Below are 13,162 nucleotides of genomic sequence, written 5' to 3' on the forward strand. Positions count from 1 at the left end.
CAGAATGTTGATGTGGAAGGTCTTGAAGAGGGAGGACCAGGTTCCTTGGACTTTCCGATGGTGAGAGTGGCCTCTCCACCCTTCCTTTGAGGCATCCGTGTGAACGGTGACTGAAGGTGGAGGTGGTTGTAAGGGTACCTTCTTCTTCAGGTACTTAGCCTCCGACCATGGCTTGAGGAGGGATTGCAGACGAGTTGGTATTAGTCTTTTTAGATCTCTTTGAGCGTTTGATGCATATTTTCTCCAAACTCCTGATGCATCTTTCAATTGAGCTCTCAATACTGAGTCTGTCACTGAGGCGAACTGGAGGGACCCCAACGCTCTCCCCTGTTGCCTTCTTGATATCCTGTCGGATTGAAGAAGTCTCTTGACAGATCCCGCTATCTCTCTCCTCTTCTTTGATGGAATGGAGAGGCTGTGTGACTGTAAGCTCCAGAGGACACACAGCCATTGGAACTCCTGAGCAAGAGATAATCGAGACTTTTCCAAGTTGATCTCGAATCCTAGGTGTTCCAAGAGCTGGATCACTTCCTTGGAGGCTTGCGTGCATTCGTCTTCGGATGCTGCCCATACCAGCCAGTCGTCCAGGTAGGCAATCACCTGAACTCCCTTTAGACGTAGTTGACGAATGACTGTGTTCGCAAGCTTTGTGAATTCCCTTGGGGCTATGTTTAGCCCGAAGGGCATGGCTCTGAAAACATACTGCCTTTTTTGCAGTTTGAATCCTAGGTAGGGGGAAACTTGGCGGTTGATCGCAACATGCCAGTATGCGTCCGCCATGTCTATGGAGACTGTGTATGCCCGTTTGGGCAGTAGGGTCCTCAGGTTGTTCACTATGAACTTGTTGAGTGGTGATAAGTCCTGAATGACTCTGAGGTTTTCAGAGTCTTTTTTCGGATCACAGAACAGCCTTCCTTGGAATTTGATGGACTTTGCCCTCCTTACAACTCTCTTGTCTAGGAGTTCCTGAACATATTCTTCCAATATGGGGGTTGAGTGTTGGAAGAACTTAGGGAAGATCGGTGGAGCTGCATTCCTACTCCACCCTAGTCCATTCTTGATTAGGCTGTGGGCCCAGAGATCGAAGGTGCAGCGATCCCGGAAGAGAAGTCTCCCTCCTACCGGTAGCATCTCACTTGGAGTGCTGGTTTGAGGACTTGCCTCCTTGGCCACGTCCACCTTTGTTGTCCTTACCTCTGGAGGGGCGTCTAGAGGAACCTCGAAAGGAACCTCGAGACTTCGGCCGAAAGGTCGTCGATTGCCTTTCCAAGACTGGGTTGAAGACGGGCGACTGAGTCGCCACCTGTTGGGGCACCAGCTGGGAAGTGGTAGGTGGTTGTGCCACTGTCTGGGGCACCGTGGCCACGGGAAGCTGTTGTTGTCGTGGAGGGCGAGAGGGAACTCTGGGTCATTTGGTCTTCCGTTTTGGTTGGGGAGCCTCTTCAGCGGAAGACTTTCTCTTTGAGGACAAGCCCCATTTATGGAAGAGATTCCTGTTCTTCGTTGCGGCTTGATCAACGACCTCCTTGACTACTTCACTCGGGAAGAGGTCTTTTCCCCAGATGTTGGAGGCTATCAGCTTCCAGGGTTCGTGCCTCACCGCAGCTGAGGCGAACAAGAACTCCCTGCATGCCCGTCTGGCTTTGATGAAGTTATAAAGGTCTTTGGTGACCATTGCCAAATGCGCTTTGGCAAAGACCATGTACATCTCTGGGGTGTCAGTGATGCTTGCCCTCGTCTCTAATCCGGTGTGTAAGGACATAGAGGCCGCGAGTCTCTCCTTTGTTTCCTGCTCCCTGCTCAGGTGGAAGTCTGACAACTTCGGGAGGTCTTCGCCGAACTGACGTTCGGCAATGTTGGCCTCCAGCTTCCCGACTGAGAAGGTGCTATAGACATCCTTCCAGTCTGCATCATCTGATGGTAGGGCAAGGGAGAATGGCTTACACTCTTCGAGGGTAGGGCAAGGTTTCCCTGCCTCGACTGCCTTTAAGGCTGCGTTGAACCCTTTTTCCATAAAGGGGAAGGCACAGGAAGAAGCAGCAATGAAGGACGGGTGCTTCTTGGTGAGAGCCGGAACCTTGGAGCTAATGAATGCCCTCTCTTTCGATGTTTTTGTAAACAAGGCCTGGGCCTTGGGGAGGTCTAGTATGATGACCTCTTTCGGTTTTGTTTAGAAGGGGGTTCCGTCTTCAGGTGGACGTAACAATCTGGGTAGGCCCCCTTGCTGGGCCAAAACTCGATGTCGTTAACTGAGACAGTGCCCAGTTTGCCAGATAGGAAGATCTTCCCCCCTGACATGAGCATGTGCTAAGCATACCTCCAAGGATTAATATCAGAAAAGGTTGGAAGATCCTTGACGTTTAGCTTCTTGGGGCTAAACGTGTAGACACGAATTGGTGCATCTCCGTCCGCAGTGAAGCCTCCTTCTCGGACGATTGCTTCTTCATGTCCTGGAACATGGACAAGAGAGAAGTTAGCGTATGGCTAATCGTGTCTAACTGGGGGGCAGAAGAAGTCGAAGGGACAGGCACAGCCACCGTAGCCGATGAATCTGAAATAATTTCGGATTTTTCTTCGTCGCCTTCATGAGGTAAAACAGTCTCCTGATCCTGCTCTTCAACCGTTCCGTCTCCTCGGAAACTACCGACATGTCGTCCTCCAGTTGGATGTCCTTCAAGGAATCAGGAACATCAGATTCTACCAGAATCTGTACGAGGGGAATCTCAGGCTGAGTTTAGGGAATAACTGCATCTGAAGATGCACTGGGGAATGAACAAGCCCTCATCCTTTCATTAGGAAAGTATGGGCCAGTGTTTTTTTTTCTGGAAGCCCCTGACCCATTTTCGCAACGTCTCTCTTGCTGCATCCCTTTACTCAGTAAACTTTTGATCATCAAAAGCCTCAGTAACTAGTTTTGAACAAACGTCACATACCTGGGGGTCCCAATACTACAGAGATCCCTTCGTAGTTGCGCAGTGCGCGTGGGTCCTGCACTTATCATGGCCGCAGAAGCTCTTACTGCGGACCCTGCTGAAATAGTTCCCGCACTCGGGATGCTCCTCCTGTAAAGAAAGAAAAACAGATGAGTATTTGATGGAATATCTAAAAATTTCATCATACAATGTTGTATATATAGCTCAGCATAGGATGGGTAAGCTAGGAGGGAAAGAGGAAAGACACCCACAAGTGTTTCCTGTCCAGCCCATTGCTATGACCTCCTTCAATATTGAACACTAAATTCTAGTCGAATTAAGGGAGAAGATAATATCCTTTGAATATAAGGTGTAATTTTAACACTGTCTTCTAAGGTTCAATATTGGGAATTGAATAAGATGATGATTGATCTTTATCTAAGCCAGAGAGAATTGCTCTCTTGGTGTGGTGGTCTCACAATAGGCTGCCCATGAAGCACCTTGTAGGTTGGAAGAAATGTATAGGCTACAGCACGGATCGCACAGCTGTATGTGTCATGCGGAATATCAATATCGCAGTGAATACTACCACTCCGCGGCCAGTACTGTAGTGCCTGCTGGCATACGCCGGCATTACCCTGGGTTATTGAAGGTATACTGCCTTCTTAGGTATAGGGTGGCGGGCCACTGGTAGCCGCTCCGCTGCCGGCAGCCGCTCCGCTGCTGGCAGCCGGGGGTCCCTCTATAAGGGCGGACCTGCCGGCTGTCGGCGGAAGGTTATGTCTTCAGACAATTGGTCGACCGGCTGTTGGCAGTTAGCATAGTTGCTGGCAGCCGGCTTGTATGTGCCGGCCGGTATGTGCCGGCCGCCGTTGGGTCACCGATCAACGGTAATCCATGGCAAGCGGTGTCAGAGCAACCTGACGGTGGGCCGTCGTCCGAGAGGCCGCTGGCGCTCTAGGTGCCAGCTCCTGGCCCAAGGTGGATGTTAAGACAGAGAGAAAGCATGGATGGTAGGTTAAGCAAATGCTCAGCCTTGAATAACTCCATCCGGAATGAGGGTTCATATGGAAGGGGGAATTATATTCGGGCTTCCATCAAACCATAGCCCCTCCATATCAATAGTTGGGCCATGGAAGGCAGTCTAAGGGAGGACTGAAGAACACTCCAAAGATAGGGGGATCTTTGCCGGCAGTCAACTCAGTCAACGGGCGACAGAAAGCCCAAGCGAATCGCGCAATCTACCCTTAGCGTTGATTGTAGAATGATGGACAGGATATGTGAAGGCTAGGCCAACACTAAAGGACAGCAGGGGAGGGGCAAGGGTCCTGTAGGTGAGGTAGTACCTGGTAGGTCTTACCTAACCTAAAAGATTCTGATCCGGAGTAAAGACAACCTTGGGGCCAGGGAATTCAATTCCCTAGATTAGGTTAGTCTGATAGGGTGAGAAGGTGGCACCCAGGCCACTTATCTCAAAGGAGGAACAGAATCTAGTGTCGGAGACCCTAAGCAATGGAAGAATTCAATTCTTCGGCTTAGGATCTATCGGCACAGGACTGTCTGCTAGGCCAAAGGGAGAAGGCATTTTCATATAATGCCTCCAGGAGATGGCCTAGGAAGGTCTAGCCTCCTGCATCTGTAGCCTAACCTGACTTTGGAAGTCAGTTCACCAAACCAGGTGGCCACCGATCACAGACAAATACTCTGATGTCCCGTCCTAAACTCAAATCTGACTCAGTGGTTGTGAGATGGGAACGGGAACACCCCAGTCCAGATTTGCCTGAATAAAATTCACGGCAAAGCCAACTAGGGTTAGCCTAAGGTAGTCAGAGGGAAAAGGAATTGCCCTTAAATCTCCCAAGAAGATTGGTATCAACCTAAAAGGTATAGGAGGTGTCAGTCTCCACTTAAAAGACGATACAAGGGCAACTGGGGACATGTATGAAAGTATACTAAAGCCCCTAGGCTAGTTAGCCTAGGCGTAGTGAGAATTGGTCACCGAAACTCTTTCGTATACTATCTTGGAAGGGGAAAATTTTACACAGTAATATCTTAATTATATAAAATATTGCCTGAGCTTCAATAAAACTTTACCAGGAAGGTTATATCATGAATGAAGTGTATGGTTGCCTAGGCTAGGAAGCCTAGCACTCGTGGGGCTAGATAATAAAATTGTCAAATCCACAAAAACATGGGCATAGTATAAGAATTCTTAGCTAAATGCTGAATAGCTGGAGTTATTAAAACGAAATATGCCGGAACGTTGTTCTGGCTAACTAAATGTACATGCAAAGAACGACCGCGTCCAAGACGCCCTCCGGCTGGACAACAGCTCTTGTTACAGTAATTACGAACATATTTTGAGGAAAAAAACTGGCAAAAGGTTACATTTATACAAATCAAAGCTAGTACTTAACTTTCCAGAGGCAGATGAGGCTGGTGAAGACATCATAGCTAAAAAACAATCCAAAATAGTGAGAGGAACACGGGATAAACATCGATAAGGAACGCTACACGAGAAAGAATGACTAGATGGCGCCACACGGTGGCGTGCTGGCGCTCAATCTCAGTACGAGTAGGAATGTTGCCTTAATAACGGCTCTACTACAATTCTTGCCACTTTCCCCTCTCGAAGCGTAAACGCTATTAGGGGTGTAGATAGCTATGTGGCGTGTCAAGGATACGTCCTCTGATCTTATGCATATCACTATAAGATAACACAAATGATACTCACGCCAGGAGTTAGAATTCTGGATACCTTTAGTAAAATTCTCTGGGATATATCACTGTAGTTGAATATAACCCTTGAAGCTACTGAGAAGGAACTTCCATCAGGACGACATGGCCTGAGCCCCCCCCCCCCAAAAAAAATAAAATAAAAAAAGAAATATATATATATATATATATATATATATATATATATATATATATACATACATATATATATATATATATATATATATATATATATATATATATATATATATATATATATATATATATATATAATAAATATATATATATATATATATATATATATATATATATATATATATATATATATATATATATATATATATATATATATACATATATATATACATAATTTAGCAGTTATTCTTATTTTCACTGGATATTCAACTTTTAATATCTTTTCAGAGTCTACCAGCAGCTTGCAGAGGAAAATGAAAAACAGTACCGTATGTACTAATAAAGAAGCAACGGATGCAGATTAGCAGACTTATGGAAAAACTTGAACAAATGAAGGTAAGCCAAAAAAAATGTGGTACATGTACCTGCCCATCTACAATTATAAAAAGTGCAAACAAATATGCAATTGGCAAAGCTCTAGAATTTTTCAAAACACAAATGAAATTAGCAGAAGTGTCCAAATATGGTAAGAGATATTCACTTTTCTCAAAAATGTTTTTTCCTTGGACTTTATTTCAAAAGTTCCAGAGCATATAACTTTATCAGCAAGATATTTACTTTACCAACAACGAGAATGCTGAAGTACTGGGTATCCAAGATTGATTTTAATGTTGGCTGGAATTAGTCTGTTTTTGAATAGTTAAAACATAAATCATTATCAATGAATGAAAAATATAGATACTTTGGCAATATATGTGCTGGAGGGATTTGAAGATCTTGATCAGTATGGCAAAGGGCAAGATCCAGCTCAGTATGCCATGGTCATCATGACAAAAGGCTTGGCTTTCAAATTGGAGCAAGTACTGGGCTATTTTTTATTGACAAAATCTACTAAAGGTAATACCTTAATGTATATGGTAACTGGCTGCATTGGTAAATTAAAGAATGTATGTTCATACCAATTTTTGGTATGTGGCCTAGATCCAAATAATAGAAGGTTGTTTAAAAATCTAAACGTTTCCATAAGAAAACCTTTCTTTCTCACAAGGAGGTGAAAATGTAAACTTCTTTTATGATACACCACACCTTTTGAAAAGCATTAGAACCATTTTTATGAAATATGACATGCAAGTTGGTGGGTGAAAAGTGTCATGGAAATATATAGAGAAATTTCTTGAGGCAGATTCTCAGATGTGGCTACGGTTAGTACCAAAACTTACAGCATCACATGTCTTCAACACAAGTTTTAATAAAATGAGAGTGAATCTAGCTGCACAGGTGTTTAGCCGTAGTATAACAGCTGGTTTATTTACACATGCAGCATTAGGGGCATTATTGCAAGAAGCGGAAAATATAGCATTATTTGTATTATTATTACTATTACTATCCAAGCTACAACCCTAGTTGGAAAAGCAAGATGCTATAAGCCCAGGTGCCCCAATAGGGAAAAATAGCCAAGTGAGGAAAGAAAATAAGGAAACAAATAAATGAAGAGAACAAATTAACAATAAATCATTCTAAAAAAGGCAACAACGTCAAAACAGATATGTCATATATAAACTATTAACAACGTCAAAAACAAATATGTCATATATAAACTATAAAAAGACTCATGTCAGCCTGGTCAAAAAAAAAAAGCATTTGCTCCAACTTTGAACTTCCGATGTTCTACTGATTCAACTACCCGATTAGGAAGATCATTTCACAACTTGGTAACAGCTGGAATAAAACTTCTAGAGTACTGCGTAGTATTGAGCCTCATGATGGAGAAGGCCTGCCTATTAGAATTAACTGCTTGCCTAGTATTACGAACAGGATAGAATTTTCCAGGGATATCTGATTGTAAAGGATGGTCAGAGTTATGAAAAATCTTATGCAACATGCATAATGAACTAATTGAACGACGGTGCCAGAGATTAATATCTAGATCAGGAATAAGAAATTTAATAGACCGTGAGTCTCTGTCGAACAAATTAAAATGACAATCAGCAGCTGAACACAAGAGAGGAGAACAATACTCAAAACAAGGTAGAATGAAAGAATTGAAACACTTCTTCATAATAGATTGATCACCGAAAATCTTAAAAGACTTTCTCTATAGGTCAACTTTTTTTGCAATTGAAGAAGACACTGATCTTAAATGTTTCTCAAAAGTTAATTTGCTGTCGAGAATCACACCTAAAATTTTTGAAAGAGTCATACAAATTTAAAGAAACATCATCAATACTGAGATCCGGATGTTGAGGAGCCACCGTCCTTGACCTACTTACGATCATACTTTGAGTTTTGTTAGGATTCAACTTCATACCCCATAATTTGCACCATGCACTAATTTTAGCTAAATCTCTATTAAGGGATTCACCAACCCCAGCTCTACATTCAGGGGATGGAATTGATGCAAAGAGATTAGCATCATCTGCATATGCAACAAGCTTGTTTTCTAGACCAAACCACATGTCATGTGTATATGGTATGAAAAGTAATGGGCCAAGAACACTACCCTGTGGAACACCGGATATCACATTCCTATACTCACTATGGTGCCCGTCAACAGCAACTCTTTGAGATCTATTACTTAAAAAATCAATAATAAAGCTAAGAAACGACCCACCCACTCCCAACTGTTTCAGTTTGAAAACAAGGGCCTCATGATTTACACAATCAAAGGACAGTGAGTGACAGAGCCATCTGGTTTAAGTAAAGGAGAAACTGTTTCATCTACACCAAAGAGTGCAGATTTAAGGGTAGACCACCATTTATGTTCCTCAGTTGTACCAGAAAGGTTTTCTTTTATGGTTAAATTGTACTCCTTTTCAGTTGAGGCATAAACTCTCTGAGCAAGAGCTCGAAGCTGAGTATAGTTATTCCAGGTCAAATCTGATCTGTTACCCTTCCAAAGGTGATAGGCCTCCTGCTTCTCCAAATAAGCACGTCTACAATTATCATTGAACCACGGTTTGTCTTTCACTCGGTACCTTAGCACACGAGAAGGGATACGCCTATCGATTATGTTGACTAGATTCTCATTCAGAGGGACAACTGGATCTACATTATTATATAATTGTGACCAATTTAAGCACAAAAGATCATGCAAAATCCCATTCCAGTCTGCTTGGGATTTCATATAAATTTTACAAGAATATGATATATCAGGGACAGGCTATTCAGTCTTCACTAATAATGAAATCAAGGCATGATCAGATGTCCCGACTGGAGAACCAACCTTACTAGTTATAACGCCAAGGGAGTCAGTGTATACGAGGTCCAAGCAATTACCAGACCTGTGAGTAGCTTCATATATGATTTGCTCACAGCCTGATTCAGAGGCAAAGTCTAAAGCTCTTAAGCCATGGTGATCGGTAGGAGAGATAGAACGTAACCACTCCCTATGGTGAGCATTAAAATCACCAACAAAGACAAAAGAAGCCTTTCTCTCATCTTCTTGTATCTTAGCCATAATGGTAAGAAGACAATCAAAGATAGAATCATCCATGTCTGGATTCCGGTAGATCGAACACAAATAAAAGTTGTTATGCCTGCCACAATCTTTTATTACCTGAATCTCATGACATTCACATTGATAGCAGGACTTATGAGAAGCAGGGTACTCGGTCCTAATATACACCGCCATTCCCCTGGCCCTAGGGATGGCATTGCGTTTTAACATTATTGGCTTCTTAAAACCACTTATAAGGAGCTCAGATGAGTGGCTCATATTAGAAACCAAAGTTTCTGCGCACAAAACAATATCATACTGTCTGGATGCAACTGTAAGTTCTTGGATATTTGCATGAAGACCACGAATATTGCAATACAGAAGACGACTTTGATGAAATCTAGGATGTACTGGTTCCGGATTTCGCTCAACGTCTCCAGACAGCATAAGAATTAATAGAAATAAAAAAGAGACATCATACTTAAAAACTAGATTAACAAGAGTTATAACAAAAACAATATGTACAGAATTATAAATAAAGTGATTGATGATACCCATAGACTATAGTAAAAAGTCGGAAAAACTGGTCAACATGGATACACCATGCAAGGCTAAATACCCTCCAGGATAGCCACTTCAACTGAAGGGAGGACAGTAAGGATGGTTTTGAGAAAAAAAAAAGTCAGAAAAAGGAAAAGACAACCTCTTGATAAACCACCAGGCATCCATGGCCCTTCTATTAAGCCTGCCCAACACACCATTTCAAGAAAACAAGAGGAAGAAAAAAAAATAATAAGATAGAATAGTGTGCCCGAGTGTACCCTCAAGCAAGAGAACTCTAACCCAAGACAGTGGAAGACCATGGTACAGAGGCTATGGCACTACCCAAGACTAGAGGACATTGGTTTAATTTTGGAGTGTCCTTCTCCTAGAAGAGCTGCTTACCATAGCTAAAGAGTCTCTTCCACCCTTACCAAGAGGAAAGTACACTGAACAAATTGCAGTACAGTAATTAACCCCTTGGGTGAAGAAGTGTTAAGTATCTCATTGTTGTTAGGTGTATGAGGAAAGACGAGAATATGTAAAGAATAGGCCAGACTATTCTGTGTAAGTGTAGGAAAAAAAAAAATAAGCCATGACCAGAGGGAGATCCAATGCATTACTGTCTGGCCAGTCAAAGGATCCAGTACCTCTCTAGTGGTAGTAAATGATATTAACGAATTATTTGATGTATTTAACAACAGTTGTGTACTTCATTCTAAATAGAGGAAATATGCAATTAGTGATAGTAATAATATTAATGTTTTATTTGAAAAGCTTCATTTGCTGTCAAGCTTAACTTTAATTGGAACTAAAAGTAATATTCCACATATAGATGACTGGCTTTTAAACTTCTCTAGCCTTAAAATTTTATGGAACGATATGAAGGATAGGGTTTTTAAATTTCTTTTAACTAACAGGATAAATCAAGATTGTCTTGAAAATTTATTTAGTGTACTACGAAGTTCAGGTGGAAACAATGACACTTCAAGTTCATATAAAATTAAAACCTTAATAAAAAAAAAATGCTTTATGTAAAAATCCCATGAAAAATATCTTTGAAGGAAACTGCATAGATGATAACACCCCAATACTGCAACATTTGAAGATCTGTGACATAGACACTAAACTTGATAAAGATTATTTTGAAAATAAGGATAGTTAATTTAGTTTGCCCTGTGACAGAGGAGGAACATGTCGTTTTTTTTTTTTTTTTTTTTTTTTTCAAATCTTTTAGAAGGTCCAGTTGATAATTCACCAGTAGAATTGATAATTGATTAACCTGAAGATGGTTAATCCTTTAAAGCAATTCAGGAATTTCTTTAAAGCTTCAACCCAAATAATGATGATAATGTTGAGTGAATCAGTAGTGACAAAATCTATTCAAGTACTTATCTGTGAAGATGGAAAAGAGTTTGATTAAAATAATTGAACCTGGTTTCTAGGAAATAGAGATATGGAAAAAAGAAGATGGCTATGGTAACCAAGTACTATTATAACTAACATTATTAATGATTATGGATCAGCATTTCAAAGTAAAATTGTAGATATAATAATGAAAGACAGTGTAAAAGATAATTTAACTCAAGTTATTCAACAAACTAATGTAGATAATCTCAACGTTTGTGATGGTGTTGTAGATAAAGTGATTGACATATTTCTAAAAATGCGTTTATAAATACGTTAAATTTCTCAACAGAACATTAAGGAAAAGAAAACATAGTGGTGGTAGTTACTCAAGTCCCCGTAAAAATGGAAAATTAACAAAGATTTCACATATATGATATAATTTGACTAAGGTTCATGTTATAGAATAGTCAATGCAATGTTTAAAGCTATCAAAATAATATATTGCTCATGAGTTGACATATTTGGCGTTGGGAACATGTTTAATGGCATGTATTATTTTTAATTATGATTTAACCTATATGCATGAATATTTCAGCATGTTTGCACACCTGAGTAGCATTACAGAAGTATACTGCTTCAACATGTTATTTTGTTAGTGTTCCTAGGCGTCGTATTGTTTCTATTGCCTAAATAAAGACTAACATCTTACAGTATTTGTATACTGTATTTGTTTGTATTTGTATTTTCATATACATTGAGTGTCTGTTTAATGTCTGTGCTTTCTATGTTTTCATAATTCCTTTGTCATATGTTTGCAATATGTATTTAATTCTTGAAGACATTTTTTTTTATTATTATGGTTTCTCATATTCATAATTATATTACAGTCGATTTGCATGTAATTCATGATGCAATTTTGGATTGCTTTTTTTTTGGGGGGGGGGGTGGGGGGTGCTTTACAGTTTTTATATGTACAATATTATTCAATGAATTATTTTCTTATTTACATCTAATTTACTAAGGTTCATTTGCATGTGATTCATTTTGCATTTTTGGTTGGCTTGTATGCTAACTTATTTCTATTTTCAACCCCCTTTTGATTATTTTTATGTTTGATGCAATTTAGTGAGTTATTTTGTTCCTTTTGTTTGTATATCTATAAATTTTTTAGTTTATATTACTAGAGTATACAAGAATGCATCATGCATTTCCTTTTCAATAAAAAGAATTACATTTGTGTTTACATACACCTAATACCTCCATTCTACTGTGGCCTGCAAACTATAATTAAATGTATGCCTAAACATATGCACTTGTGGCTAAGTTTAACAAATCCGATATACACTATGTTTCACTTTATTCGAACGTGGTATTTCATAGAACATTCAAAAAGGATTGTAATATATAATACTTAACTTTGCTAGAAAATTAACTAGATTATAAGAGATATAGCTATTAAGTTTCTGAAAAATAAACTGAGAAACATAAGGATATATATTATTATTCTATATATGTACCTATTTGTAAATTTGCAATTTATCTAAAATTAAAGAATGTCATATATATATATATATATATATATATATATATATATATATATATATATATATATATATATATATATATATAAAATAAAAATACTGACATAGTAATGCAAGTTATGAACAAATATGTCGCAAAATTTACAATCAATTCCATCCTATATTCCCGAAAAAGCTCTCTATGGTTAACCGTTTGCTCAATAGGTGGAGCCATTGGTTTCGCATGGGAGTATCTGGAATCAGTTATCCGCACACTCATTTGGGTGATATTAGGCTCAGCCTTCCCATCTTCCTTCATTATATAGTCTTTAGTTTTACGATCCTGATGCAGTGTTGCCGGCATGACGTCACGCACAGTTGGCCTCCCAGCACCAAAATCTGCCTTTTTTTTTTAGTTCTTTTTCTTTTATATTATTGTTAATATTTCTGGACATGTAAATGTGCGTTTGTATTGGAAATTATCACAGTATGACCTGTTAATGTATAGATTAACTTGTTTTAAATCCTTTTTT

General features: G+C 39.7%; 1 pseudogene; it reads left to right on the top strand.

The window, feature by feature from the left end:
• LOC137643187 (uncharacterized) overlaps positions 1-11,721 on the top strand; it is a 28,940-nt pseudogene extending 17,219 nt beyond the window's left edge.
• Positions 11,722-13,162: the final 1,441 nt, after the last annotated feature.

This window comes from Palaemon carinicauda, chromosome 6 (assembly GCF_036898095.1).
Source record: "Palaemon carinicauda isolate YSFRI2023 chromosome 6, ASM3689809v2, whole genome shotgun sequence".
Classification (NCBI taxonomy): Eukaryota; Metazoa; Arthropoda; class Malacostraca; order Decapoda; family Palaemonidae; genus Palaemon; species Palaemon carinicauda.